Source organism: Diceros bicornis, chromosome 26 (assembly GCF_020826845.1).
Source record: "Diceros bicornis minor isolate mBicDic1 chromosome 26, mDicBic1.mat.cur, whole genome shotgun sequence".
Classification (NCBI taxonomy): Eukaryota; Metazoa; Chordata; class Mammalia; order Perissodactyla; family Rhinocerotidae; genus Diceros; species Diceros bicornis.
In genome coordinates this window covers 32,007,280-32,035,085 of record NC_080765.1, presented here as the reverse complement: position 1 = coordinate 32,035,085, position 27,806 = coordinate 32,007,280, and the positions used below count along the sequence as shown (strand labels likewise).

Genomic DNA, 27,806 nt, shown 5'->3' with positions numbered 1-27,806 from the left:
CTTTAACTTAATTATCTCTTTAAATATCCTATCTCCAAGTACAGTCACAATACAAGCTAACGGGAGGTTAGGACTTCAACATATGAATTTTGAGGGTATGTAATTCAGTCCATAATAAAGTATTAATTAATTTCCTCATTATTTTTCTTTGTCTTGTTTTGGTCTCTAGCCACTTATTAAGGGGTGGTTTGCACTGACTTTGTGTATTTTAAGGAAGATCCTGAGGTCATTTATATACCTATGTGTAAAAATGGCAACTGAGGCTGGTATTCTTGCTCTAAATCAGCTCCTGCCTGTGAAGGGAGGTATGTATTGGAAAGAAATAGCAGAGAAGGTGGGCTTCTAGAAACCAGCTCTGCTATTAAACTTGCCTTACAACCTTGGGAAATCCCTGTCTCTCCTGGGATGTTGGCTTGTGTTATGAGAGGTTCGGGGATTCGATCAGAGATGTAAAAGACACTTTCCACTCCAAACAAACGGACTGAAGGTATATTTTATTATATAGAGGATGGTAAAGGCGATAGTCCGCAAACAGATCCGAATAGGTCAAATAATAAGAGGGAAAAAACACCAGCTCGACTGGAAAGGGAAAACATCCACATAGGCTGAGATAGCAGCAGATCCGAATAGGTCATATAATAAGAGGGAAAAACATCAGATCGATCGGAAAGGGAAACACCAGATCGACTGAAGGGAAATGACACAAATCAACCAGAAAGAGAAACACCAGGTTGACCGAAAAGAGAACACATCAAATCAGTTACTTCACAGTAAATCAATTACTCACATCAAATCAGTTACTCACAATATCCACGCCCCACTGCCGGGAGAGCCCTGTCAATCAACGCGGCTGGGCAAGGATCACACGTCCTGGGCAAGGTGTCCCTTCCTCAGGTGGAACTCTCACCAGGTCTCAGTCTCCAGCAGTTTATATAAGCAGTTACAGAGTTTACAGAGCAAGCATCTAGTGTTCCCATGCACAAAATAGTTATCAGTGGCGTACGTGCACTGAGCCCCTTGGCTAACGTCCCAGCCCAGTAGTTGTGTACATGCATTGTTTTCTTTGGTTATCGTCTTAGCCCGGCACAGATGGCCAGTCCATCCCGTGCTACGACGCTCCAAGAACTTTGAACTGTTACAACTTGCAACTCCCTCCGTGGGAGAAAGGCCAGTTCCCGGGAAAAGGCCAGTTTCCACCACACAGAAAGCAGCTTTGTATTTCTTTGTGTGCTGGTGGCTGTAGGTCAATGGAGCGGCCAAACATGGCTGTACTCATGTCAAGACAGCTTGGATCAGGGATTTTAAGCTCAGATGTCCAAAGGAGCTAGATAGGTGCAGTAAGTGGAGAAGCAGACAGGTGTGACAAAATAAGGAGTGGTGGGGGCAGCGTCAAATTGGAGAACATCCCGTTTAAATGAAGCAGAAAATTCTCAGCTCCAACCAGTTGGTGCTAGCTTGAACTATATATGCCGTGTTGCTAGACCTCCTAAGTTTACAAGAGAAACCTTCATTCAAGACTTTTAAATGAAATCTCCCAAATTTTAAATGTTGGCAGTTCAAATTTTATTTCCAAAGACTGAGGGTCAAAAGGAATATGTCCAAGGGCCAGGTCTGGGCCAGCTGATATCTTAGGGTCTTCTTGCCCCAAAGTGCTGACAAAACCAAAGATGGTACTGTTGATTGATTGACAGGCATTAAAAGAGAAGAGGGTATACTTCAGTTCATGTGGCCCAAGGATCCATGCTGACAAGCAAACTCTAAGGGATGAACTTTTCATAGATCTATCCTCTTTTCTGCAGACAGTAACCCAGTTGCATGTTTAGCATTGCCTCCTCCACTAGAAATATGTAGTGGAGTTCTGGGGACAGCATCCAAACTAATTGGGGTTAGGTTATTATGGGTCTTTACTGCTTAAAATAAATTGAGTCAAGTTTTGTTGACCCATTCTATGGGTCTATTGTTAAACAGGTGTTAAACAGATTATCTTATTGCTGAAACTGAGGAGGAGGGGGCTTAATTTTTTGTGGTGATAAAGTGCTTGAATCTCAAAGCTGTTTGCAAGGTGGCTTTCTTCAGGCAACATTCTCATGGAAAGATAGTTCTAGCTTAAGCCAATTTTTGCAATCAAACTTCAAAAAGCAACCTAATAAATGAGAGTTATTTTCCCATGTTAGGGGCATTTGTTGGGATCTGGAGCGGCACAGAAGTTTCATCTCATGTGTCAACTCTAATGGTTGGTAATAGCTGCCCGGAAGCTGTCCTGGGGAAGACCCTGAAGCCAGATCCCAGTCCAGTAGAGAAGTGCTGTGATATTAACCTGGCATTCCTGAGCATGGTGGCATATATTTGTCAACATCCTTGTAGTCTCAAGAGACCGAAACCTAATATCAAGCAGGAAAAATGGTTGGCTCATAGAATTCAGGACAGGATATTAACAAGAGAGGAGTAGAGATGTAGATGGGCCTCAGGAACAATATGAACTCGTGACTTGAGCTCCTCTGAGATACTCTCTGCCCCCCATCTCCACATCACTGCACATCAGTTTTCTTCTCTCATGTAGAGTGGATACCTCCACATGACAGAAATCATAACCACAGTCAGTTCCCAAAGTGTGCATTTTAATGGCTTCCACCAGAGAGAGACTGCCTTATATACTCTTTGGTAACAAGCACATACACAAAAATTTTGGAGAGGGATTATGATTAGCCCAGTTTGGATTTAAAAATCATGGCGAATGACTGCTCAACCCTGGACCAATCAACTTTAGACAGGAGGTGGAACCATCTAAAAATATGACAGCTTCCATGAGAACCATACATTTGGGCTCAGTGGGGAGACAGGTCTCCAGAGGAAGGATATCATGGAATTTGTGAGTTTCTAACACAAATGGGATGTCCACATGGCTGCCATCCTGAGCTTAAATCCCAGGGGGTGAAGGAGAAGGAGAAGACCCTCAGAAACAGGTACCAACTTCATCTAGTATCTTGAGTTTCTCCCCGTCACTTTCTGCCCTGTCATTCCTCAGCTGGGAAGAGACATCCCCACCTAAATCAATAAGTTGTACCTTCCAAATTCCAGTGAGCTGAAACAAAGCTATAACTCTAGCAATTAATCAGGAACGTGCCTCCTTTTTGTGGAGGAAATTCCTGCTCCATGACCAAGCTATTAGCCATCTCTTCCCAAGGCAGGTGGTGACTGGAGAATTCTGTGGCTGCTTCCTGAGGACTGCCCACCATGCAGTGGCTGATGAGGTTCAGGGTCCTCTGGGGCATCCAAAAATCCTGCCATGGCTTCCTCCCTGCCCCTTGGCACCTGCGCTGCCAGCCTTTATCAGGAGCTGAAGCCCCAAGATGGAATGACCATGATACACCCGAGGAATTTAACTTTGCAAGCGATATACTGGACTACTAGACTCAAATGGAGAAGGTGAGGAGGCATCTGTGATGGGGGGGTGAGAACAGGAGTGGCCTCACTGGCCTTATCTTGCTCCTAGTAGGCTGAGGGGCACAGAACCAAGAACAGCTTCTGCCTCAGCTTACCAGTGTCATGGAAAAAACTTATGTTTTGGGGTTCAATTCTCAGCCTAGCCACTGTCTCACGTCTCTGAACCTCAGTGGTTTCATCTGTGAAATGAGGATAATCTCATTTAAGAAATAAGACAGCAGGTACACAGTCAGTGCTCCATAATAGGGAACAAGTACAAAGCTCTAATCACAAGGTGCACAAGTTAATGTTAGCCTGAGTCTCTTAGTCTTCAACGAATGGGATTGTGAGTCTAACTGGAATTCATCTCATCAAACTTGGGCTTAACTTCAGGCTACACTCAGAGGGAGGGGACAGACCACCTCATTGTGCACATGAGCATCTGACGCATGTAGGTAAGTCATGTCATCCATCTTCCTGTGACGATGGCAAGTCCAACTGGCGTCCTCCCTATCAACTACCTACGGGAACATGGCTTTAGGGTATGTCCAGAGAAACCAGTCCCTGTGGCCTCTAGAGGTTACATATCTCTGCAGAAAAAGCCAAGGTCTTGGTTTGCCTTTTCCCCAGAGACAGACCAAGAGAGCAGCATTGGTGACACTAGGACTTGGATTAGATGATGGGCGGCATTCCAGGTACTAAGTTCCAGCTGGTGATGTGCACAGTGTGAAAACTCACCCAATATTCTCTCTGTACAGAAGAGAGAATTCACCTGAGATGAATCACATAGTTGATATAATTTTTAAGTTTCCTATGAACGTGTATTCATATGTTAGTATTCAACATTTATATGCCTTTCATGGGAGCTTCCTCACCTCCTCCTTTTTCCTTCCTCTGAATTTCCATAATAACCCCAAGGAAAATAGAGCCCTCAGTTATGGAGAGCATTTTTTATGTGCCATGTCAACACTTTACATCTACTACTCTGATTAGGTGAGCACTTTTATTATCCTCAGTTTCCATATGAGGAAACTGAGGTTCCAAAGGTTTAAATAACCTGTGGAAATCACATACCTAATAAGTGAAGGAACAGAATTTGGGTCCAGGCTGTCTTATTCTATAATCCATTACAGTTATGCACCACATAAGGACGTTTTGGTCAACGACAGACTGCATATACGACAGTGGTCCCATAAGACTAGTACCATATAGCCAAGGGTATAGTAGGCTATACCATCTAGGTTTGTTTAGGTACACTCTATGATGTTTGCACAATGATGAAATTGCCAAATGATGCATTTCTCAGAACTCAGAACAGTATTCTCATTGTTAAGCAATGCATAAATGTATTTAACCTCATCTCACAATCTGATGATGCCAAAACATCTCTGCCTTCAAACTATAAACTGACTTTCATCACTGTCTAGACCAGAAATCTGGTTAAGACCTTTTGAATCATGAGATGGGCTGGAGAGGGAGGAGGTAGAGAGGAAGAAGTGATGCCATCACTTTTCCCTCATTTCTCTTCATAAAGTCCTTATCAGTTAGTTCACACATCAACCCATGGAGATAACCACCAAGTAAATTGCCCCAGAGAATGCCAGTCTTTGTTGGGTTTTGTATCATCGTTATCAGTCATGGTCAATTCCTCCAGGTATCCAAATTTCTCCCACCCTCAGGGTCCCCATCCCATTAATTTTCATTCTTACAACACTTCTGATCTGTTTTCACTTTTCCAATTGCCTTGATGATGGTCAGTGTCTTTCTAGTGATGCATGGTGCCTGACACCTAGCAGTCCTTTGATAAACATTTGTGGAATAAATTAATTTTGAAACTTGCATTATAAGCACCATAGGTTTTATTGCTGCTGCTATGAAAGACCCTCCAGAGGGCATGCCACCACAGTCCACTCTGGCTTCCTGGACCTCCCGTTACAGCTTAACAAGCATCACCCAGAAGCTGATCCATGGCTAACCAACAACACAGGCCAAAACGTAACAGATTGACAGAATTTATTTTGACTCACTTTTCAACACGTTTTACCTACAAAATGTAAGTTAGAAATCCAACCATTTTATGTGAACTCTTCTGATTATTTTTTTAGTGTTGACAAAGAATTCATTATAAAACAAAAGAAAATGCCTTATAAGCTAGACAATATAGGTCCATGGGTGGAATACAGTTGCTTGTTCAGGCCACCAACTTGTAACCCCTGACTGTCCTTGGAAATTAAACCCTATGTTACTCTAGGCTCCTAGGATATTATACTCAGCTTCAATTGATTCCTGGAGCAACCTCCCAAATCTATTCAGGAGAGGTCACATTCATGTCCAAATTCATTCATTCTGTCTCCTTAATACTGTATTCATTCATTCAGCTTAGATTTGGTGAGCACCTCACATATGCCAAGCATTATTCTGGATAATAGAAATAGAAAAGTAAACAAAAGATACAACTCTTCATTTTTCCTCTTTAAATGATGTGATTCCCCACTTTATGTCTTAAGAGAGCTGAGTACAGCACCTGGGATGTTAACTTCTGTTTGTTTTGGCAAAAAATCGTGACAAGAGCAAATTCTTCCTACCAATCTCTGATGCAATTTAACATTAAACATTGCTCAAGAAATATAGCCAAAAATATATTAACCACAAAGATGAAAAAAAACCCCAGGGCGGGCCCCGTGGCTTAGCGATTAAGTGTGCGCCCTCTGCTACTGGCTGCCCAGGTTCGGATCCCGGGCGCACACAGATGCACCGCTTCTCTGGCCATGCTGAGGCCGCGTCCCACATACAGCAACTAGAGGGATGTGCAACTACGACATGCAACTATCTACTGGGGCTTTGGGGAAAAAAAGGAGGAGGATTGGCAATAGATGTTAGCTCAGAGCCGGTCTTCCTCAGCAAAAAGAGGAGGATTAGCACGGATATTAGCTCAGGGCTGAGCTCCCTCACAAAAAATAATAATAATAATAATAAAAATAATAAAATAATAAAAAAAAAACCCAGCTGAATATCATTGATACATAATGTCTGGCTCTTTGTCCTATAATGTTTGCTGAAGGAAATTAATTTATATGCTGCCAAACATCCCAAATTCCTTAATATCCAGTAGTCAGGTCTGCCTAGATTTCTTTGAGCCAGTGGATGTGTTCTGTGGCTCCTGAATTTAATTCCATAATTTTACATAAATAATTAGTAACAGTCCTAGGACCTATACAATTTAAAAGGCACCTCATGTTCCTCTGAAACTATTAGACTTTTGTCCCAGCATCCCGTAAAAGACTCCTCCATGGTATTCACAAAAAGTCTAAATCTTTTGTAATTCTTACACACGTAGTGTCATTGGCACTACAATGTAAGCTCCATGAGATCATGGAACTCTTGCTGTTTTGTTCACTGTTGTATCCCCAGAGTATAGAACATGCCTGGCACATTAACTACTTGTTGAAAGAATCTAAATGCATGCAGACCCTGGACAGCAATACAACCAGCACAAGAAACACAACATTGGGGCCTGGCCGTAACTTGGTTGTATTTTAGCAAAGGGCTGTTTACTTTCCCATGGATGTATTGTAAACATGCACAAGGAAATGCAGGAAGCTTTGCCACAGGCAGGCCTCAGGCAGAGAAGGCACAACAGAGGTCAGGAACCAGGATTGGGCTTTGGGGCTTCTTATGTAAAAATCACATCTCAAAATAACTCAACATTCATTTCCATGTGGCAACAATGGTGGAGCTAAATGGTTGCTGCCCCCTTGGGAGGTGCGTGGCTCTACAGTTTGCCCCGGAGGAACGTGGCGGGTTTCTCTCTCACACCCTTGCCCCAGTAACCAGGCTTACTTTCCTGGTCCCTGTAGGCTCTGAGTTTGCAACCTCTGGTATAAAAACAAGATTATCCCAATTTATCTAAATATTAATGGCATAATACATATTATTTCCCAATTAAACATAATGCAAAAAGTTTTGACTTCCAGACCTTTAGAGTAATCTTCCTTGGTAAATTCTTTTCAAGTCTGGGTATCAATCAATTACTGGTTCATCCATGTGAATTGATTCTCCATGACTGCGCCTCCCAGTTTGACATATCAGACTACATATTGGTAATTTGGTGAGACTGTAAGGAGTTCATCCATTTTTTATCAATGACAATCTACAAAGGAATAGCATGCCATTTATCATTTTAAATTGCATTTAAACCACTTTCTTTGTAAGTTAAAATTACAATCGTTCTTATATGTAGCCATATTTAAAATGAAACTTTGGTCATAATCTGCATCCAGAAAATTTGATCACTGGCCAATTTAGAAAAACAAATCATTCCCTTTGTCCAGAGAAATAAAAGCCTGATCCCATCTTTAGATTTAATTTAACCCTGAAGGTCCTTATCATTCATTATTTATATCCCAGAGTTGCTTTTATTTATTCATTCAACAAATATTTACTGAACATTTACAATGTTCTAGGTGCTCTTCTGAAACCTTTCAGATAGAATTTAAAAATTTATTACTATTTTCTTTTGTTGTTGTTTTATTGAGATGTAATTGACATATAACTATCACTATTTTCTTAGAAAAAAACAAAAAGCATCAGTTTTTCAAGTCAAACTCTTAACATACTAGTATGTTTTCATTGTAGGAAAGCTTAATTTCTTTAACGGATACAAGGTTATTAAGATTTTGATTCTATCAGCTTTGGCAAGCTGTATTTTTTTTTTCTCTAGCGATTTATCCATTTCATCCAAATTGTCAGATTTATTGACAAAAAGTTACTTATAATTTTCTCGTATTGCTGTTTTAATGTCTGTAAGAATTGTAATAATGTACGCTTTTTGTTCCTGATATTGTTAATATGTTTACTTCCTCTTTTTTTCTTGATAAGTCTATCTAAGAGTTTATCAATTTTATTATCTTTTCAAAACAAGCTTTGCTTTACTGATATTCTCTGTTGCGTATTTGTTTTCCATTTCATTGATGCATGCTCCTATCTTTACTATTTCTTTTCTTCCACTTTCCTTTGATTTGATTTGCTGGCCTTTTTTGAGCGTCAGGAGATGGAAGCTTACATGCTTACCCTTCAGCCTTCCTTTTTTTCTAGTACATGCATTTAAAAATGTAAATTTCCCACTAAACACTCCTGTTAAGTGCATTACACAAATTTTGATATGTCATATTTTATTATCATTCAGTTCAACATATTTTCTATTTGCCTTTTTGAGTCTTCTCTGACCCATAGATTACATAGAAGTGTATTGATTAGTTTCCAGATAGTTGGGGTGGGCTGGGTGGGTTTCTCATCGTCCTGTTGTTACTGATTTCTAGCTTAATTCCATTATGGTCAGAAAACATACTCTATTTTAAACTTTTGCAATTTCTTGAGGTTGGTAAGTGTTCCAAATGCAATAGAAAATAATGTGAATTATATCACTGTGAGGAAAGTGTTTTATTTATGTCAGTTAGGATTTAAATTCTCTCAGTCTATCATATTCTATCATTAATTTACAGAAATCACTAAATTTCAACTTGCATTTCATTTTAATTAATACTGAGGCAAACCCTTTCTATAAACAAAAAACTCTTATGTGTTTTAATATTCAGAACGAATCTTCTCACTCATGAATCACCTAAGTGATTGGATAAGCCTTTCCAATTTTCCTTCTTCAAAGTATATTTTAGTTAGAGATTAGCAGGGAGTAGCTATGTAGGTTTTTGTTTGTTTAAATCAACTATATTCATGTATAACTTACATAGAATAAAATGCACACATTTTAAGTGTAAAGTTTAATGAGTTTTAGAACATTTTTATCACCTCAAAAGTTTCCTTTTGTCCGTTCCCGGTCAATCCTCACCCATCCCCACCCTAAGCCCCAGGCAACCACTGATCTGCTGTCACTAGAAATTATATTTCTCTCTCCTAAGGTTTCATGGAAATGAAATAATACGGGATACAGCCTTTTGTGTCTGGTTTCTTTTACTCAGCAACTCAGCATGATGTTTTTGAGATTCATCCATGTTGCTTTGTGTATTAGTTGGTCGTTTCTTTTTATTGCTGAGTTGCTTATTCAGCATTTTATCTTCTAAAATGATTGCTCAATTTCCCTCAATTTCAAACCTCACTGCATAAAACTTTAAATTTCAAATCCAGTGTAAGGGATGTATTTTTTCTTCCACCCTTCTCTCAATATCATGTTATCAGATTAATCCATGGCACAAAAATCCATAACTACTTAAGCAATATCTTCTTCGAGCTGTGAAAGTTAAGGGCTAAAATACTGTCTGAATTCTGAGCAGCAACAATTGTTTTCTACCTTGATACACCAGATCTTCCATCATTTTTTAAACTCCTGCAGGAACATTCCATGCTCTGCTCCCCTTATAAGGGCAGTGCACACAAGTCATTTACACTTGCTAAGATTCTTTTACATGTTGGGCAAGAATTTTTTTCATAGCACTGATTTTTTCACAGATATGAATACATGAAACACACTCTTTTGTTCCAATCATCTGAGTCAAAGGTAGTAGGATCATGTTTGCACATATATGGAAAAAAATCCCTGGAAGAATATACACCAAAAATTATCAGTGTTAACATTCAGGGAGTGAATATGTGATTTAGAAATTTGAAGACATTTTTCTGTTTATAAGAAACTTTTCTGTTCATAAGCTTCTGCATTGCCTGATTTTTTACTCTGAACATGTTTTGTTTCGGGAATAAAAAAATGAAATCTTTAAAAAAAGCATGCTCATTATAGAAAATGTGGGGAAAATAAGAAAGTTGATTTAAACAAGAAAACAAAAATTGGCCATAAATATTTAAAACTGTTTACGTATGTTTCTATATGTGTGTCTTGTTCACCATTGTATCTTTTTGGTCTAAGAACATAATGGCATCTAAAAACATTTAGCCTTAGAAATAATGAGAATTAGGTAATATTGAATGAATTAATTAATATCACTAACATAAATTTGGATTACAAAGTAAGTATGGTTTTGCTTTTTAAAATTGATATTATATTGTGAGCTTTTTATTGCAAGAAAACCTCTGAGAGTTTTTTTATTGCTTTTATCATATTCTATCATTTTGTAGACAGCACACAGTTTGATCCTGTTGTTTTTATCTATTCTGCCAATATTTGTCTTCTGATTGGGAAATTTAGTCCACATACATTTAAAGTAGTTACTGATAAGGAAGGATTTACTATTGCCATATTGTTAATTGTTTTCTTGATGTCATAGCTTTTTTTTTGTCCCTTATTCCCTCTTTGACTGCCTTCCTGTGTGCTTGGTTGATTTTTTTGTAGTGATATGTTTTAATGCTCTTCTCATTTCCTTTTATCATATTTTCATATTTGAGTTACTCTATATTGTCCTTTCATTTCAACCTGAGGACTCCTATTAGCATTTCTTATAGGGAAAGTCTAGCGGAAGTGAACTCCCTCAACTTGTTTGTCTGGGAATATCCTAATTTTTCCCTCATTTTTGAAGGATAATTTTGCTGGATGTAGAATTCTTCGTTAACAGTTTTATCCCCCCTCAGCACTTTAAATATATCATCCCACCACCTTATGGCCTGCAATCCACTAATAACCTTATTAAGCATTTCTTATACATGATGAGTCACTTTTCTATTTCTGCTTTCAGGAGTCTCTCTTTGTCTTTAGCTTTTGTTGTTTGATTATAATGTGTCTCTGTGTGGCTCTCTTTGGGTTTTCCTGTTTAGAGTTCATTGAGCCACTTGTATGTGTATATCCATGTCTCTACTGAAATGTGGGAAGTTTTCAGCCATTATTTCTTCAAATAATCTCTATGTCCCTTTTTTTCTCTCTCTTCTTCTAGGACTCCCAAAACGTGTATATTTTTCTACTTGGTATTATTCTGTAAGTCCCTTAGGCTCTATTCACTTTTATTCATTTTTTTTTTCTTTCTGCCCCTCAGACTCAATAATTTCAAATGACTTGTTTTCAAGTTTACTGATTCTTCTGCCTATTTGAGTCAGATATAGAACCCCTCTAGTAAGGTTTTAAATTTAGTTATTGTATTTTTCAGCTCCAGAATTTCTATTTGGTTCTTTTTTGTAAATTCCATCTCTTTGTTCATCATCTCATTTTGTTCATATATCAGTTTCCTGATCTGCTTTAGTTCTTTTTTCGTGTTTCCCTTTAGGTCTTTCAGCATATTTAAGACAGTCATTTAAAAGTCTTTGTCTAGTAACTGGAGCCTAGGTGTCTTTAGGGTCAATTTCTAGAGATTTATTCTGCTCCTTCGAATGGGCTATATTTTCCTATTTCTATATAGGCCTTGTGATCTTTTGTTGAAAATTGGACATTTGAAAACAGCAGCCACCTCTCTCAGTCTGTGCAGATTGGCTCCATGCAGGGGAAGACCTTCAGTAATTTTCTCAGTGTCAAAACTTAAGGCCTTCTCAGGTCTTTTCTGGCATGTTTCTTTCCTGGGCCTGTGCATGTTCTTTTTTCCAATTTTCCCATGCACATGGCTGATCTTATATACCTTAATTTCCATAAAAGTATCATCCTTGCTTTTTCTTGGGGCCTTAGATGTTCTACTGTATTCCTCTGCCTGTAGTTTCTTGGCTCTAAGTGGCTACAGGTCTACAGTCTTCACACACCCTGGCATCTGCCACTGCTTTCAGAGACTTTCAACCTGATGTTCAAACCATGCCACCCTTCCCATCTGAGCACCAAGTCAGACGAGACAGAAACCAGTCCCTCAGGCAGCCCCCAGACAAGCCAGAATGTCGTAAACAAGTTCCACTCTTTTCCTTCTGTCCCAAGGATGGGCTGGGAATTGGGTGGCTTCCTCCTGACCGTGCTACACCACATCAGAGACGGGGTGGTGCAAGAGTGAGCAAAAACATCACAAAATGTCCTACCATTTTGAGTATAGTTTTTATTGTTTGGGCGTTTGTGGGTTGCTGCAGATCCTTGACTATTTCAAGAGCTCCCACAAAACCATTTTGGTCTCTTGTTTACTGGGTGTTTCTCTGAAGGAACAAGGGCCTGGAGCTTCCTAGTCTGCCTTCTTGCTGATTTCACCTCTAGAAGTAATTTATTTAAAAATAAATTCCCCCCAAATATTCAGGAACTAAATTAGGCTCTTTTATTTTATTGTGTAGCAATAATAACAGTAGTAATATTCATTGAGCACCTACTTGGGCCAGGCACTGTTATATACACTTTATTAATTTAAATAACTCATTTAAACTTCACTACCTTCTAGGCGGTGTTATTGTTGCGATTTCATAGATGAGAAAACTGAGGCATAGAGGGGAATCCACTGTCTATATGGAACTAAGACAGACACATGGGGGAATGGAGCTTTAAGTCTTCAATAGGAGACATGAAGGCTACTCATGGTTTTATGTGACTTGAGAGGAGGTGGCTACGGTAGACCAGAAGAACTCGGCTGCATCACACCCACTGCTAACTTCTCTTGGCTCTTTAATTGCTTTAACATGGTGTCCCATTGCCTGAGCTCTGCTCACACTGGAATATGACTATGGCAGTGGGTTGGCCAAATAAGTGCCCTCTTCCTTTGAAGCAGGAAGTAACACATGGTGTATGATCTTGACCAGGAGGGCAAGAGAAGTCCAAACCCAGCCCTGTGGTGGGTGAATAACCAAGGGGATGAACTGAAGTGGAGTTTCAGAGAGATGACAGACTTAACGCGCCGTGCAGCCAACGTCTTCACGCAGACCTGTGGCCTGCAGCAGGGAGACCATCTAGCCTTGACTCTGCCTCGAGTGCCTGAGTGGTGGCTGGTTACTGTGGGCTGCATCCGAACAGGTCAGTGGCTTGGAGAGACCCCAGTAGACCTTAGGGCTGGCCTAGAGTCAATTGGTCCTGCAATATTAGGTGCTTTCTCTTCCCCTACCTTCTTTCTTCTTCACAGTCTTTCTCTTGCTCAGACTCCCTCATGTATTCTTTTATCCTTTGTCACTCATTCTCTCCCTCACACTCATCCACTCTCAAACACAATATCGTAATTCTCTCCCATTCACACACACACACACACTTGCACAGTCCAGACACTATTACTTTTTGTAAAGATTCATCAATTGTTAGCATTTTACCATATTTAAGGCCCCTGCCCCACTGAGTCATTTGAGAATCAGTTACAGACATTGTGACACCCATAAATACAAGATAAATACCCGTCAGTACTGGAGCATTCATCTGCTAAGATCCAAGACATTCCACTCACAGAACCACAATAGAGTTACCATACAAGAAGTCTAACATTGATACAATATAGTTACCTGACATACATTCATAGTCAAAATTCCTCAGTTGTCCCAATAATGTCCTTTATAGCCTTTTTTTTCTTTAAATCTGAAATCTAATCAAGGATCATGCACTGCATTTAGTTATCATGTCTCCTCAGTCTCTAATCTAGAATGATTTCCTAGCCTTTTCTGAATGACAATGACATTTTTGTTTTTCTTTTACAGAAGCTAGTTGTTTTACAGAGTGTCTCTCAGAATTTGTGCTTCTGACTCTTGATTTATGATTATATTCAGGTTAAACATTTTTAGCAGGAGTAGTAGACCAGCGATGTTGTGTCTTTCTCAGTGCATCACATCAGGGGGCATATAAGTTGATTTCTCCCATCACCAGTGATATTGTTTTATCGCTCTAGTGAGGTGGTATCCACCTTTGTAAAGGCACCTTTTCCCCTTGTAATTAATAAGTAATCTGTGGTGTAATATTTACGAGACTGTGTGATTATCTTTTTCCCCAACAGTCCTTCACCCTATGGTTTCAGTATCCATTTGATGACTCTTGACTGAATTGACTATTATTATGGTGGTTTTATGTGAAGATTTTCTATTTATATCATTCCCTCTACATTTGTTAGTTAGCATTTTTCTGTAGAGATTTCCCTACCCCTTTTAAATACCTATCTATTTAGCTATATAATTTAGAATCAGTCTGGGACTCATGGATTTTTAAAATCACTTCAGTTCTTCTATGCATGCTTATATAACAATCCATCATACTCCTGCTTATACTTCTCTCTCTCTCTCTCTGTCTCACTCATATTCTCTCACAAATAAATAGTTGGTTCATCTATCAAGGTCATGTGGAATCAAGAACTAACAGCAACAACAGAGGGAGCATAGAGAAACTGTGTCATCTGTAGATCTAAGAGGAGGCCCATGGGAAATCCAAGACATGAGCAGAGCCCCCTGGGATGAGCAGAATTCCAGAGGAGTAGAAGCAAAGGCAGGGAATTCCATGAATGGACATGGCACATGCAAAGCCTTAGAGTCAGGCGTAGCCTAGGTGAGAATGGCCATTTTGAAATAGAGATTAGAGTTGTGGGAGAGAAAGGTGGAGAGTGGGCAGCACCTTCAATGTCAGGATGGAGAGTGTGGTGCTTTCCTGGAGAGAGGGCACAGGTGTTAGTGCAGAGAAGTGTGGTGGGGAAAAGTCAGTGCTCTGTGGAACTTAAGCAGGTAATAATATGAAAGATGGGTGGCTGGAAGATTCAGGGCAGGGCCTCTGGTGGAGAGATTGGAGTCCAATAGAAGCACACAAAGGCTTGACCTAATTGTTGGTGATGGAAGATGGAAAGGAAGGGAGGAAAGTTCAAAGGCCAATGAGGTTAAATCTGGATATGAGGAATGAAGGAAAGAGAAGAGATTCAAGATGACAACAGGGAAATGACAGAGAGGGAAGTGAGAGGAGAAAGACGGGGGTAGGGATGTGCTAGTCCTGATGTCAGGGACACTGTCCTACTTGCACCTGTATTCCCAGATCCCATGTGAAATTGTGTAAAGTAGGGTCCATCTGTCTACCAGCTGGATCCATCTAGTGTAGGAAAGGTGAGGGCAGCATTTTCACACTTTAACGTGCATGGGAATCACTTGGGCATCTTGTTAAAATGCAGATTCTGATTCAGTAGGTTTGAGGTGGGGTGTGAGATTCTGTGTATCGGTTGGTGCTGATGCAAGCAAGTGGTTAGGGGATTTCTATGCAGATAAGCCAGGCCTGAACCATGGTTGTGAAAGAGAAACTGAAACAAACTGTTCCTTTCTCATCCCCAGGGATTGTCTTCATGCCAGGGACCACCCTACTGAAGGCCAAGGACATTCTCTACCGACTACAAGTGTCTAAAGCCAAGGGCATCGTAACCACTGATACCCTTGCCCCAGAGGTGGACTCTGTGGCTTCTGAGTGTCCCACCCTGAAAATCAAGTTGCTGGTGTCTGACCACAGCCGTAAAGGGTGGCTGGACTTCCGATCACTGGTTGAGTGAGTTTCTGGTCTGATGAATGTGCTTTCTGAGGAATGGCGGGAGAAGGCCCTCCACTCCCAAGTGCTGGTAGACGAGCAGCCAGTGGTAGGAAGCTCACCAGGTCTAAGGCCAGAAAACTTCTCTTCCCGGCTATGCCACTGCCTTGCTGTGTGACCCTGGGCTGGTTCCTTCTCCTCTCTTGCCTGTGGTTGCTGTATCTGTAATATAAGGAAATTGAACTTCTGTGCTTCTCTCACTAAAGTATAATCACCCTGGGACTGTGCAAAGGAGATATCTAAGGTCGGATGGTTATTGTGTTACATCTTCCTTGTAGGTGGGAAATCTAAAATATTATTTTTATATAAGAGGTAAATATATGAAGGAGTTGGATGAAAGATTAAAATGAATTTTTAAGGTGAAACTGGAAACTGCAAGGAAAATTGAGGCAGTGGCTGGCAGGAAGCTTTGGGAGCAAACACTTTCCATCTCCCTGGGGCTGGGTGCCCTTAGGGACATTGCAGGACAAGTTAGGGAAGTGTTGGAGGTTAGGAAGACCACTTCCGAGACCAAAACTCTGAATCTGTGAGCCTTCAGGCACTTCTCATATCACACACACAAACCACACTCGGTCTGCTTTCTTGAGGCAACCCTTCAGTTTTTAAAGCTCTTTACTTCAACCCCAAAAGGCAAACATGATGGTGAATTCACATCGTATTCCAGAGTCTGAACTCAGAGAATTAAATGAAATAGTTAAATAAAGAATACTTTTTAAAAATCCCTTAAATTGCCCAGAGTCAGTATGGTACCATTTCTCAGCAAGAATAGTGGAGCTGTTGTTTCCTCCAGTACTGGGATGATTTGCAGTTCTTTGACTGAACACCATAGAAAGCTGGCGTTTACCATCATAGACGCCCCAAGAGACTCCCGGTCTAAGAGAAGCACCCAGGACTCCAGGCTGACTGAGGGAAGTGCAGGTTCTATCTGACATCTCAAGCTCACGCCAGGGCAGATGCACGAATGTGTTTCTTTCACTCTCACTCTCCCTGACTTTCTCTTCCCCACCCCTCATCACCAGTTATGGAGTTAAATTCCTATAAAGCTAGCTTGTATGAAAAACAAGCTTAGCGGTGTGATAAAGAGCACAGTCCATCGATCAGACTATCTGGGTTTGAACCCTGGCTGTGCCACTTGCTGGCTGTATGTCTTCAGGTAAGTTACCTACCCTCTCTGAGCCTCCATTTCCTCATCAGCAAAATGGGCTTGATAAGAGGAGTACTCCTCTCTCAGGTTGCTCTGAAGACTGAATGGGCTCTTATTTGTAAATCATTTAGAGCATTGTCTGAAAAATAGTCAGTGGCATTTCAGTGTTCGTTCAGTTAAAAAATAATCCACTCTATTGTCCCCATTTTTTAAATGAGGAAATGTCAGTCCTCTTTTCCACGGCACTCATAAACTCCATTTGATGCCTTATACTGGGAGAACCAGTCTTTCTTCTAGTGTTACAAACCCCTGGTTTTCAACCTCAAGCCTCATATTGTTACTTTTGCTTCCCTAGAGGATGCAGGAAACATGACTTCTCTCTGTTTTTTTGAATCCCTTTGCAGATCAGCATCCCCAGATCACACCTGTATTAAGTCAAAGACAATGGACCCAATGGTCATCTTCTTCACCAGTGGGACCACGGGCTTGCCCAAGATGGCAAAACACAGTCATGGACTTGCCTTACGATCCTGCTTCCCTGCATGGTAGGAAAGAGGGCACCGACTTAGAGGCTGGGCCACAGATCTGGGGTGGTGTGAGTGTCTGTGTGTGTGCGTGTTGGGAAAGGAGCTCTGAGTAGAATTGACTCCATCCTGTTTCTCCCTTCTACTCTCTTCGGTTCAGACCCCCGAGGGCCTACAGGGTGAAGGCTGGGAATCCTAAGTGTTTGCTGACAGAGGCCTCTGGATGACACATGAGGCACATTTGGGTCCTGCCTGAGTACCTTCACAGGAGGTGTGGAGGAAATGAGGGTGGAGGCAGCAGGCACTCTGCAAACCACACAAATGACAAGCCATTGTGTCCCTGTCAGTGGTTCCAGGGTTTGGTGGGAAAAGACAGAATGTTCTAGCAATGTGACCTGAGGTGATGGGTCCTCTCTTTTCTCCCATTATGGACAGATCAGACTTGGAGTTTTTCAATCATGAGCTCTTAGGGAAAATCCCACCTGGAACCAAGCCACACCAAGCCCCTGCCCCTAACCTAGAACAAACAATCATAGAGGCTGAAGCTGTAGCCTTGGGTTAATCATTTAATCAATTTTAAACCAAACATCTTCTCTGCCCTGCCCCTCCCCCAGCTAGTAATAATTAGACTAAACCAAGTTCTATATATTTGCTAACTTATTAACCAGACCAGGGGCAGAGAAGGCTTCTTGTGGACATTAGGTATCTGCACTAATGATAACAATTGAGTAGCAAAACCCTGGAGGAATGGGGGTGGAAAGAAGGGGAGGATTCTGTGCAGCCTGAGAAATAAGCGCAAAGGCACAAAGATACAAAAAGTAGCATTCATGGAACCACAGAGACTTGGGAATAGCTGGTGCTCAGGGTGTCGGGTGAGGGACAGGTGGAAGGATTTGGGAAAGTGAGCGGGGCCTGGATCACGCAGGGTCTTGTGGGCCTTGGTGTAGAGTTTGGAGTTTATTAGGAAAACAAGGGGGAGGTATTGAAAGACTTTTAGTAAGTGAGAGACCTGATCAGATCTGTATTTTGAGAAGATTCACTGTGCCTGCAAGATGGAGAATGGATTGGAAAAAGTTAAAATGGAGTTAGAAAGACCAGTAAGAGGGTCTTCGAATAATCCAGGATGGCAGTGGCTTGGACAAGGTGCCAGAGACATGAAAGAAGTTAATACATTTGAGACTTAGGAGATAGAATAGACAGGATCTTTTCACTAGATGTGGGAGATAAGAGGTAGGAAGTCAAGGTTGATTCCCAGATTTTGAGCTTAGACAGTTTCATGGACAGTAATGACATTCACTGAGATACAGAAAACACTGGAGGAGAGAGAATTAGTCCAAGGGGGGCAGGAGAGATTAGGATCAGCTCAGGGGGAGGTGTCTGAGAGACACAGATGGGTTGCCCCTGAAAACCAGAGTCCCCATCCCTTGATCACATCCCCCCATGATCACATAGCTGAGGCAACTGTATTTTGGAGTTAGCAGGAAATTGCAGCAGCTGAAGATGTCTGATGTCTTCTGGTGCCTGTCGGACCCAGGCTGGATTACGGCTATCTTGGGGTCCCTGCTTGAACCACGGACAGCAGGGTCTACAGTCTTTGTCCATCATCTGCCTCAGTTTGACCCCAACGTCATTGTCCAGGTAAGAAGACAAATCGTCCAGAATCAACAAATTCCCAGAAGAAACTCAGTTTCAAGCTCAAAAGCTAGACCTTGCTGAGAAATATTTTATTTAGCAAAGAAACCAATGAGCATAATATAACCCTGGTTCTGGGTTTCTCAAAGTGTGAAGCACTGAATCAATCATTGTATCAGAATCACATCAGGATGTAACCATAAAGAAAACACACATTTCCTAGTCCTTCCCCAGACCTGTGGATCAAATGTTGTGGACTTGGGACCCAGAATATGCATTTTGAGAAATTAAAGCAACCAGAACCAGCTCAGGTCTCCTGGACCTTGGATCCTGGCTCCACCAGAGCCAGGTAGCTGGTGTGTGTGTGTGGGTGTGGGTCTGTGTGTGTGTATGTGTGTGTGTAGTTACTCAATTTAATGAAGTGTTTAAGAACAGAGCCCTTGGAATATGACAATCTAGTTTCTTATCCCATGTTTGACATTGATTAGTGGTTTACTTGTCACTCTGAGCCTCAGTTTCCTTATCTGTAAAATGGGAGTTTTGGTTAATAGTTACTACCTCATAAAATTGTTGGGAATATTAATGAGATGATACAGGCAAAGTGTATAAAGTGCTTAGTCCTGAGGCTGGCACATAGAAAACACTCAATAAGCAGTAGCAGTCACTGTTATTGCTGTGCAAACGCCGTGATGATATTTGAGGTCACCTGCATGAACTTTTTCAATGTACTTCCCTTCACCTGAAAATTCTCTTTGCCTCTCCACTCGCACCCTTGCTTAGAGGCAGACATGCCCCTCCACCTCTCAAAGTCCACCCCCCTCCCCACAACCACTGGGGACTCTGTTCTTTTCCCTGCCCTTCTGTTAGGAGGCCCTCTCTATTAGTCTTTAATCTATTAAATCTTTTCTCCTATATTTTTAATCTCTCACTTTCCATTAACTCTACTCCCTCAGTCCATAAACATGTTCAAAGTTTCCCATCCTAAAAATACCTTCCCTTCACCCTGGTACATGTGGGACCAACCCATCTTTTCTCCCTTAATATCCAACTTCTCCATAGAACATTCTCCATTTGCTGCAGCCACTTCCTCTTCACCCAGCTTACTCCGAAACATTGCAGTCCTCTGAGGGTCTGCCTTCACCATTCCTCTCCCTTCTAAGCAATCTCCTCCACGTCCATTTCTCCAGCAAGCACATCAATTCAGGTGGCTCTCAAAACGGCACCTTGGGTCTAGTCTTCTCTCTCCACGCAAATTCTCCCATGTTGATCTGGTGGGTCGAGTCCATCTGATCGTCCCTGCAGCACCTCAAACTGCACTTCCCATTTCTCCTTCCTGCCCCCATATCAATACCTGCCTCTCCGTCATTATTTACTGCCCACATTCTGCCAGTCCCTGAGGCTTAAAGCTGCACAAACAACACTGAACCCACCTCCCTGCCTCCCACCCTTCCAGGTCTAATTCTCCCTCCACTACACGGGGTGTCCCAGAAGTGCTAGTGTGTTTTAATCTTAAATTATTTCAAAGTGTTAATTCTACAAACTGACCAAAAAAACCCCTAGCATTTGAAAGTTTAGTTATTTTGATTTATTTCCACTTATTACTTTTGTGAATTTTTAATAATAAAATTTTGATTTAGTTTAAATTAACTTTAATTTACTGAGTCCCTCTTATGAAAGATGGGAAATATTGACTAAAACAAAAAATGTTAAATTAAAAATTTACTATTTAAATTCACAAAACAAAACTTCTCCTGTATTTTCTCTCTGCCCAGCCCCTCAACTTGGACTTTCTTGCCACATCTGTTGCAAGAGCCCCTGTTCCCCATTCCACACCCCTACCAAAAGCTGCAAAGCACCAAGATGAGTTATAAATTACAACTTAGACAATAACAACCAGACCCAAGTTTTGGTGAGGACTTAGTAAGCACCAGGCGCTGGGCAAGACCCCTAACACCCACTATCTCTGATCCTTATGTACGAAGCAACACTCCCATGGGTGCAAGTACCAGAAACTCACTTCAAAGTAGCTTAATGGCAAAAGGAACATACGGAGGGAGGACATCGGGACATGCCATGATGCTGGAAGAGAGGAGTAGAGGCTGAGCCTGACAAGGGTCTGGAACAGGAACCAGAAAGACACCGGGAATCGAGGCAGCTTCTGCATCTCCTCCCTGCTTTTCTCTATCTGCTCCCTTCTTTCTATCTGCTGACATACTTTTGCTTCTGGACATGCGCTGAACCAAACATGGCGGCCACAGCTTTCCCAGGTTGATATTCTCCCTTTCCAGATGACCAGGTGTCTTGACATGAGTGCAGCCATGTTTGGCCACTCCATTGACCTACAGCCACCAGCACAAAAAGAAATATAAAAGCTGCTTTCTGCGTGGTGGGAACTGGCCCTTCTCTCACGGAGGGAGTTGCAGGTTGTAACATTTCAAGGCTCTTGGAGCGTCGTAGCACGGGATGGACTGGCCATCTATGCCGGGCTGGGACGATAACCAAAGAGAACAATGCACGTACACAACTACTGGGCTGGGACGTTAGCCAGGGGGCTCAGTGCACGTACGCCACTGATAACCATTTTGTGCATGGGAACACTAAATGCTTGCTCTGCAAACTCTGTAATTGCTTACTCTGAAAATTACTGATGGTATAAAAACTGCTGGAAACTGAGACCGAGAGAGAGTTCCACCTGTGGAAGGGACACCTCGCCCAGAACGTGTGATCCTTGCCCAGCCGCGTCGATTGACAGGGCTCTCCTGGCAGTGGGACGTGGATGTTGTGAGTAACTGATTTGATGTGAAGCAATTGATTTGATATGAAGTAATTGATTTGATGTGTTCTCTTTTTGGTCAACCTGGTGTTTCTCTTTCTGGTTGATTTGTGTCATTTCTCTTCAGCCGATGTGGGTGCTTTCCCTTTCCAGTCGGGCTGATGTTTTTTCCCTCTTAATATTTGACCTATTTGGATCTGTTTGCAGACTGTCGCCTTTACTATCCCCTATATAATAAAATATACCTTCAGTCCATTTGTTTGGAGTGGAAAGTGTCTTTTACGTCTCCGATCGAATCCCCGAACCTCTCGTAACATAATTGGCGCTGTGAGCAGGATTCGATTAAGGAGATGCCTTTCCTATTCAAACGAAAGGTAACTGAAGCCAAGGTGGAAGAAATTCCAGGATGGGAGGACCCTCCCTTTTGCACTCTGGCTGGGGAGTGGGCTCGTAGGTCAGGGCTATGTGAAGCTTGGGATGCTCGTCTGCGACGATTTGAACCGTTGGATGTGACCAAAGCTTTGCAGACGGTGGAAAGAAAAGCGAAAGATGATGTTTCTTTTTTGGCACGGCGAGGTTGGTGTTTGTTGACTGCTTATCGCCGGGCTATAGAAGATAGGGATAAGATACAGACAGAGAAGGCACTCTCGGAAAAAGAAAATTTAGATTTGCAGTCTCGCTTGGCTATGATTCAATGTCAATATCATGCACTGGGAGATCAGGCTCGTAACTACCAAGCTATAGCAGAAAAGGCTGCTGTAAGAGTTGCCAAATATAAATATAGAAAGAGGAGAGGAAAGGTAAACGAACGAAAAGTTCATATGGCCATAGCATCGGCCGGTCCTAAGTGGGACCCGGACACATGGGATGGTGATATCTGGGATGATGATTCTGAAACTGATTATGAGGAAGAGGAAAAACTGCCCAAACACACAGAGGCACGTCCTCTTCGCCGTCGGCGGATGGAAATGGATGGTAATCATCCTGTAAGGAAAGATGTGATTGAGGATTTTAACCAACAAGAAATTTCTGATATTTTAGCCCGGGCTACACAAAAGCCTGGAGAAGCCATTATAACCTGGCTTGTTCGCCTATATGATATGGGCGCTACAGGAATTAATCTGGATGCAGGAGATGCTTTTAAATTTGTAGTTTTGTCCAATGATCCAGTAATACGGGGAGCTTTCAGAGACTGGAGCATGAATGCTCACCCCCCAAATGATCGTGGACAAGACACTGATGGTACAACTTTATTGGCTCTTGCAGTAAAAGGAGCTCAAGATAAATACCCCACGGATGATATGTGGCCAGACACTAATAGACCATGGTATACTTTAAAAGATTGTGTCCAAAAGATGAGAGAAGAAACCATGAAACGGGCTGTGTTTCTGGGGTGTGGTGAAGCTTTAAATGAAATGACTTTAAGTGTCCAGGTGCGAAACAAGTTGATAAAAACTGCACCTCCAGCATACAAACAAATAATTACAACCCTTCTGATGAATGAAACTGAAAGCCCTATATCAACACTTGCAGATAAGATTATGCAGCTAGCAGACTTGGGAGACTGGCAGACAACTGGAAACTCTCCAAGAAGGGAAAAAAGAGAAACATTCTTTAAAAGAGATAAAATGACTCGAGGTGATATGTTTTTGGCTCTACTCCAGGCAGGAGTACCTAAAGACCAGATTGATGGAGTTGACACTAAAGAATTATGGAAACTATATAAAGAAAAAGGGCTGAATGTAAAACAAGTGAACAGAAGGGACAGTATAGAGAATGCTTCCAACCCAGTGCCTGCTGCACCTAGTGCACCACCTCCTCCCTTGGATCCTCTTCTTGCTGACTTATGTGATTGAGGGGAAGGCCAAACCTCTGTATCGATTAGTGCCACTATAAGAAAAGACATTAGACCACATGTACCAATTAAAATATTTTGGAAGAATGGATCTACAACTAGTGTGAAGGCACTTGTAGATACAGGGGCGGAGGCCACCCTTATCTATGGGAATCCAACTAAGTTTCAAGGTACATCAATTTTGATAACTGGATTGGGAGGAAAAGAAATCCAGGCAGTTACCACTAATCTTTCTATGCAAATTGGGCAACTACCCCGGCGCACATATCTAGTTATGATTGTACCAATACCAGAATATATAATTGGGATTGATATTCTAAAAGGATTGACATTAAATTTGGCTGATGGACAATACCAATTTGCTATTAGAGCTTTGTCTTTTCATATTAATGCTGTAATTGTGGGATGTTTGCATCATGAAGTAGAAATTCCACCTGCCACGCAAGTGATCAATCAAAGACAGTATCGCATCCCTGGAGGACAACAAGAAATATCTGAGACCATAGAAGATTATTTGGCTGTAAAAGTCCTTCGCAGAGTAACTACAGCCTGGAATAATCCTATCTGGCCTGTTAAAAAAGGTGATGGGACATGGAGAATGACTGTAGATTACAGAGAGCTAAACAAAGTGACTCCGGCTATTCAAGCGGCCGTCCCTGATTTGATTACTCTTATAGAAAAAGTACAATGTTATCCAGGCACTTGGTATGCAGTCATAGACTTGGCTAATGCCTTTTTCACCATACCTATACCTAAAAGTGTCCAAGAACAGTTTGCTTTCACGTGGCTGGGACAACAATATACCTTTACTAGACTTCCTCAGGGATATGTGCATAGTCCCACTATCTGCCATCGACAGGTTGCTGAAACCTTGGCAAAGGTACCTGCTTCTGATGATGTCCAAATAGTACATTATATAGATGATATTATGATCCAAGGAAATGAAGAAGAAAAAGTACAACAACAGTTAGAAAAAGTAATGGACACACTTGAGGAGGATGGATGGAAAACTAATCCAGCTAAAATTCAGGGCCCGAGTTCAAATGTTAAATTTTTGGGAGTACTTTGGAATAATGGAAAACAAGAAATTTTGCCTAAAGCTAGACAAAAGATATTAGATTTTGCAGCACCCCGTAACAAAAAGGAAGCACAAAAATTTATTGGATTATTCGGATTTTGGAGGGCACATATTCCACATTTAAGTCGGCTCCTTGCACCTTTATATAAAGTTACCAGGAAAAAATATGAATTTGAATGGGGAATACAACAAAAAGAAGCTTTTGAAGCAGCAAAGCATGCTATTCAGACTGCTTTAGATCTATGGCCAATTAAACCGGGACCCATTGAGTTACAGGTAGATGTCATTGATCAGTATGCCAGCTGGAGTTTATGGCAAAAACAAGGTGCCCGACGTTATCCTCTGGGATTTTGGAGTCGCAAGCTTCCCTGTTCCAGTGAAAGATACAGTCCTTTTGAAAAACAGTTGTTAGCCTGCTATTGGGCTCTAATAGACTCAGAAAGCCTTACCCTGGGACATGAGGTAATTATGCGACCTCAGATACCCATCATGCAATGGATTCATAGCACGCCTGTCACTCATAAAATTGGACATGCACAAGAATTTAATATCATCAAATGGAAATGGTATATTCAAGACCGGGCCAAACCTGGCCCAAAGGGGTTGTCCCTATTGCATGAACAAGTGTCTCAATATAGCAGTGAGCCAACTGTGTCACCCAAGACTGATATAACAGAATCTCCAGTTAAATGGGGTGTCTCATATGATCAATTGACTGAAGAACAACAAAAACATACCTGGTTTACGGATGGTTCTGCCAAAATGATATCGAGCTCACGGAAATGGAAAGCAGTTGCCTACAACCCATCCACCCAACAAACAATTGTCACCACTGGAGATAATATGAGTAGCCAATATGCTGAACTTTATGCGGTGTATCAGGCACTTCAACAAGAACAGGGGCAACAATGTCATATATATACTGATTCATGGGCAGTGGCACAAGGTTTGGCAACGTGGATGCCACAATGGAAAAAACATGATTGGAAAATTAATGATAAAGAAATATGGGGAAAGAAATTATGGGAAGACATATGGTTATGGTGTCAAAACACAATTGTTACTGTATTTCATGTTGATGCTCACAGTTCTTTAATTTCTGCAGAACGAAAGCATAATTCTCATGCTAATCAGCTGGTGCAGATTCGTGCAACGCACAACCCAGGCTTAGCACAATGGGTCCACGAAAAGAGTGGACACTTGGGAGAACAAGCTTCATACAGGTGGGCACAACAAAGGGGAATCCTTGTCATCCATGATGATATTGCCACTGCAGTACAACAATGTCAGTTATGCCAACAGTTAAATAAACGGGGAGTTCCACACCCCTACCAAGGTCATATCCAAAAGGGATTATTTCCTGCCCATACCTGGCAAATAGATTTTATTGGACCATTGCCAAATTCTTGTGGATATACTTATGCCTGCACTGCTGTTGATACATATTCTGGTTATTTATTGGCTATACCAGCTAAAGCGGCCACCCAACAGAGTGCCATAAAATTATTAGATACAATCAAGTTATATTATGGAACACCAAGGCAAATTCAGAGTGACAACGGTTCCCACTTTACAGGTAAGTTGATTCAAACCTATACCAAGGAAAATTATATAGAATGGATTTATCATATACCTTATTACCCCCAAGCTGCAGGCCTCATAGAACGAATGAATGGATTGCTTAAACAACAATTGAGGAAACTTGGTCATGGCTCATTAAAGGGGTGGCACAACCATCTAAGTACTGCTCTAAATGTGTTAAATAACAGGCCACTAGGCCCTAATGAGACTCCTCTGTCAAGGTTGTTACCAGCAAAGATTACAGAAGTGGCAACCGCCACCCATGAGTTTATGACCTTAACCTATTGGCCCCTGACTCAGTCTGCTAAACCGCCTTTTCGTGCCACGGCCGAAGCGGCTGGATTGGATTTATCTACTGTTCATTCTATTCAATTGCCCCCTAAGAAGCAGTCTATAGTCCCTACTGGGATAGGGGTACAATTTCCTAAAAATACCTTTGGTTTGTTAAAAGGACGCTCTGGACTGGCAGCAAAAGGTATTGATGTACTGGGAGGAGTTATTGATCCAGATTACCAGGGAGAAATAAAATTTATATTATATAATGGTAATGACACAGTACTAACTGTAGAGTCTGGGGAACGAGTGGGACAATTATTGGTGCTTCCCCTCTTGACTCCAAATGTGTCACAAGGACAACCTCCAAGTGAATTAACTAAAAGAGGAATACAAGGATTTGGATCTACAGATGGATGGAAACCTGGAGCAAAAGTGTGGGTGACACATCCACCCAATGCGGCTCCGCGTGCCGCAGAAGTAGTGGCCCAAGGGCCCACTGCAACACTCATAGTAATGTATCCAGGAAATGAACAATTATATCATGTTCCTAAAAATTCTGTTTCTTTGCGTGAATAGATATTCCTGCTGTGTTTACTATGCTGTGCTGCACTTCCATGTCTGCTGCAGACCTACACGCCAACTAATGTCTCCGTAGGACAACCTTTGACCCTGCACTGCTGGACCAACTGCTCTACACCAGTGGGACCTATAACCTGGACTATGAATGGCCGAGAAATTTGGTCTCAGAAACATCAAGCAATCTCTCGGTACAAGCCTATATCTGACCAGTCACGCAGAACTAGTTATAATTTCTCCATTGCTCTGTCTTCTGTTACCCTCCGTGATGGGGGCTGGTATTCTTGTATTAAATGGAAGAAGGGAAATCCAGATTCCCCGTTTCTTAAAGAAACTCGATTTATTAGCATCCTTCCTAATGCCACTACTCCTCTTAAAAACACTAATCTGTGGTTACATTTAGCTCATACAGTTCTTAATGAAACTGCTTTTTGTCTCAGAAACAGTAATAATCCTTCTGGACTTCTGCAAGCTAATCTGTTGGGTCTAGGTGTTACTTTACCTAATGTGTTACATGCTAAAGTTACTATTCCTCCTTCTGTAGTAACGATGCCCATATCAGGAGTGACCTCCACTACATGTTACTGTATTAATTGTACATATATTCCATTCTATTGTAATAAGACTATCCCTG

The 27,806-nt window shown here is 41.6% G+C and overlaps 1 pseudogene; it reads left to right on the top strand.

Annotated features, from left to right (window-relative positions):
- The first annotated feature begins 3,234 nt into the window (after positions 1-3,234).
- The window catches only part of LOC131422589 (acyl-coenzyme A synthetase ACSM1, mitochondrial-like), a 50,049-nt pseudogene continuing 25,477 nt past the window's right edge, over positions 3,235-27,806 (top strand).